The following is a 4,373-nucleotide window of genomic DNA, read 5'->3' on the forward strand; positions in this document are numbered from 1 at the left end:
TTTCTGAAATGAGCTACAAGAGAGTCCTGGCTTAAAAATGGGTAAGATAGGAATTTAAACAATGCTGGCGATTTGGTTGAATTGGAAGCTTTTTTGTCGTGAGTTCAGATTTGGGGATGGGGATATTTTGGGGAAGAGCGATTCGACGTTGGCGAGCATGAGATTTCCGGATGAGTAAGTGAATGATTTGGGGATGAGAGAGGGAATGGTGAAAGTCAGGTAGTTTTGAAGCTTGAGGCAAGACAATGAAGGGGATAGGGCTTGTGGTTTGTTTGCGTGGGAGGCAGAGAAGCAGGAGGTGGGTGTGGCGGAAGGAAAATGGTGAAATTAAAGATGAGTGCTGACTCCTTGTTTGAATGCATAGCATGAGAAAATGAAATGAAGAACAGACGTCTGTCCGTTTAAGTAAAGAGAAAGCCCATTTGCTGATGCCTATGGCCAGACTAGTCTGAAAACGCCCGATCTCATCCGATCTCGGAACCTACGCAGAGTCAGGCCTGATTAGCATTTGGATTGGAGACCGCCTGGGAATGCCAGGTGCAGTAGGCTTTTGCAGCCACCACAAGCTGCTCGCAACATTCATACTGCCGTCAACCAATCAACAAGCTTTTCGCTTCTGCCTCCTGCACTTAATTTCTCTCTCACCCTCTACCTTTATTTCAAGGCAAAAAATAAAAAGGGCAAAATTACAGCAAAATTCTGAAGGGACAAATTGTGTTAAAAAGACAAGCCTGAAGGCTCTGTGCCTCAATTCGAGGATTATTCGGAATAAGTTGCGCAGACAGCAGTTATCGGATATGATCTAATTGGCATCATGGAGATATGGCTCCAGGTTGACCAAGGTTGGGAACTCAACATCCAGGGGTCATCAACTTTTAGGACTGATAGGCAGAGAGGAAAAGGAGGCAGGGAGGCGTTGCTGGTTAAAGAGGAAATAAATGCAATAGCAAGGAGGGATATTAACGTGGATGATTTGGAATCGGTATGGGTGGAGCTGCGGAATACGAAAGGGCAGAAAACGCTCGTGGGAGTTGTATATAGACAACCAAACAGTAGTAGTGAGGACGGGGACAGCATCAAACAAGAAATAAGAGATGTGTGCAATAAATGTACCAAGAGTTATCATGGGCGACTTTAATCGACATATTGATTGGGCTAACTCAAACTGGTTGCAATGTGGTGCAGGAAGATTTCCTGGAGTGGATTCGGGATTGTTTTCCATACCAATATGAAGAGGAACCATCTAGAGAGCAGACCATACTAGACTGGGTGATGTGTAATGAGAAGGGACGCATTAGCAATCTTGTTGTGCGAGGCCCCTTGGGGAAGACTACCATAATATGGTAGAATTCTTTATGAAGATGGAGAGTGACGCAGTTAATTCGGAAACTATGGTCCTGAACTGAAGGAACGGTAAATTCGAGGTATGAAGTGTGAATTGTCTAGAATAAACTGGCAAATGATACGTAAAGGGTTGAAGATGGAGAAGCAATGGAAACATTTCAAGGTCGCATGGATGAAATTCAGCAATTTTACATCCCTTTCTGGAAATTAAAAAAACGGGAAGGTGGCCCAACCGTGGCTAACAATGGAAATTAAGGATAGTGTTAAACCCAAGGAAGTGGCATATAAATTGGTGAGAAAAGGCAACAAACCTAGGACTGCGCGAGGTTTAGAATTCAACAGAGGAGGACTAAGGATTTGGTTAAGAGGCGGAAAATAGATTACGAGAGGAAGCTTGAAGGGAACGTAAAAACTGACTGCTAAAGCTTCTATAAATATATGAAGAGAAAAAGATTAGTGAAGACAAAAGTAGGTCACTTGCAGTCGGATTCAGCTGAATTTATAATGTGGAACAAAGAAATGGCAGACCAATTGAACAAATACTTCGGTTCTGTCTTCACGAGGGAAGACAAAAGTAACCTTCCTAATCTACGAGGGGTCAGTGGGTCTCGTGAGAAGGAGGAACTGAAGGATATCGTTATGAGGCAGGAAATTGTGTTAGGTAAATTGATGGGATTGAAGGCCGATAAATCCCCGAGGCCTGATAATCTTTATCCCAGAGTACTTAAGGAAGTGGCCCCAGAAGTAGTGGATGCATTGGTGATTATTTTCCAACAGTCTATCGACTCTGCATCAGTTCCTATGGACTCGATGGTAGCTAATGTAACACCACTTTTTTAAAAATGTGGGAGAGAGAAAATGGGTAATTATAGCCCGCTTAGCCTGACATCAGTAGGGGGGGAAATTTTGGCATCAATCATTAGGGATGAAACAGCAGCGCAATTGGAAAGCAGTAACAGGATCGTTCCATGTCAGCATGTATTTATGAAAGGGAAATCAGTCTTGACGAATATGCTTGAATATTTTGAAGGCGTAACTAGCAGAGTGGTCAAGGGAGAACCAGTGGAAGGTCCCGCAAAAGACATTGGCGTGCAAAATTAAAGTGCATGGCATTGGGGTAATGTACTGACGTGGATAGAGAACTGGTTGGCAGAGAGGAAGTAGAGAGTCGGGACAAAAGGGTCCTTTTGAGAATGGCAGGCAGTGACTAATGGAGTGCTGCAGGGCTCAGTGCTGCGACCCCAGCTCTTTACAATATTATTAACGATTTACATGAAGGAATTGAGCGTAATACCTCCAAGTTTGCAGATGACACTTAACTGGGTGGCAGTGTGAACAATGAGGAGGACACTAAGAGGCAGCAAGGTTACCTGGACAGTTTAGGTGAGTGGCCAAATGCAATGCAGATTATCCATTTTAGGGACAAAAACAGGAAGGCAGAATATTATCTGAATGGTGGCAGATTATTAAAAGGGGAGGTGCAACGAGAGCTGGATGTCATGGTTCATCAGGCATTGAAAGCTGGCATGCAGGTAAAGCAAGTGGTGAAAAAGGAAAATGGTTTGTTGGCCTTCATAGCTGGAGGATTTGAGTATAGGAGCAGGGAGCACTTACTGTAATTGTACAGGGCCTTAGTGAGGCCTCACCTGGAATATTGTGCTGAGTTTTGGTCTCCTAATCTGAGGAAGGACGTTCTTGCTATTGAGGGAGTTCAGCGAAGGTTCACCAGGCAGATTCCAGGGATGTCATATGAGGAGAGATTTGATCAACTGGGACTTTATTCACTGCAGGTTAGAAGGATGAGAGGGGATCTCGTAGAAAATGTATAAGAGTCTGACGGGATTGGACAGGTTAGATGCGGGAAGAATGTTCCCGATGTTGGGGAAGTCAAGTACCCGGGGACATAAGCTTATGATAAGGGGTCGGCCATTTAAGACTGAGATAAGAGAAACTTCTTCACTCAGAGAGTTTTTAACCTGTGGAATTCCCTGCCGCAGAGAGTTGTTGATGCCAGTTCATTGGTTCTATTCAAGAGGGAGTTTGATATGCCCCTTACGGCAAAGTGGATCAAGGGATATGGAGAAAAAGCAGCAAAGGGGTACAGAGGGAGTGATCAGCCATTATCTTATTGAATGGTGGCTCAGTCTCGAAGGACCGAATGGCCTAATCCTGCGCCTATTTTCTCTATTTCTATGTTTCTATATTTTCCAAATCGTTGCTGCTGATTCTCCTGCTGCCATAGGAAGTCAAGGGGGTTCATGCATATCCAAGCAAAAAACATAGCAAGAAAATAACCGAGCAAAACAACACAAGCAAACCTGTAACTCCTTTTCATCCAATGTATCCCAGATCAAATTCAGACGTTACGCTTAACTAACACATCGTAGCACAATTCTGCAACAAGGTAGGGACAGGTCTGATTAATACTTCGATAGATGTCTTAATACCAGTTGTACGAGGCTTTTCCTATTAGTCGAGGTTGTCGCTGCCTTCATTCAGCACTCTATCTGCTATTCGTTTCCTTGGAACAGAGGAGGCTGATGGGCGACAGCATTGAGGTGTATAAAATTAGGAGGGGCCTAGATAGTGTTGATTAAAAGGGCCAACGTCCCATAGTAGAGGGGTCAACAACCGGAGGGCATAAATTAAATTAATTAGTATAAGGGTTAAAGTGGATTGAAAGGGAACATTCTTCAACCAGATATTTGTGGGTATCGGAACTTACTGCCTGAAAGTGTGGTGGAGGGAGAAACCCTCACCACATTTCAAAAGTACTTCGATGTTAATTTGAAATGCCGTAAAGTGCAGGGTTACACAGCGAAAACTGGACATTTTTTGGCCGGTGCAAATACCATGGGTCGTGAAGGACTCCTTCCATGCTGGAAACTTGTATGATTATATCATTATCGGTTAGCGTTACTTTCATGATGCAAAACGAGCCGATCGGGTAATTAATGGTGTTTCCGGTGATAAAACGTTCATGCAAGCTGGGGCTCGAACTCAGGAACCTGAGATGAAGAGTTTTATGA

General features: G+C 43.8%; 1 pseudogene; it reads left to right on the plus strand.

Annotated features, from left to right (window-relative positions):
- The first annotated feature begins 430 nt into the window (after positions 1-430).
- LOC139243250 (5S ribosomal RNA) lies at positions 431-549 on the plus strand (annotated as a pseudogene).
- The last annotated feature ends 3,824 nt before the right edge of the window (positions 550-4,373 follow it).

The sequence above is a fragment of the Pristiophorus japonicus genome, unplaced genomic scaffold, assembly GCF_044704955.1.
Source record: "Pristiophorus japonicus isolate sPriJap1 unplaced genomic scaffold, sPriJap1.hap1 HAP1_SCAFFOLD_165, whole genome shotgun sequence".
In the NCBI taxonomy this organism is placed as follows: Eukaryota; Metazoa; Chordata; class Chondrichthyes; family Pristiophoridae; genus Pristiophorus; species Pristiophorus japonicus.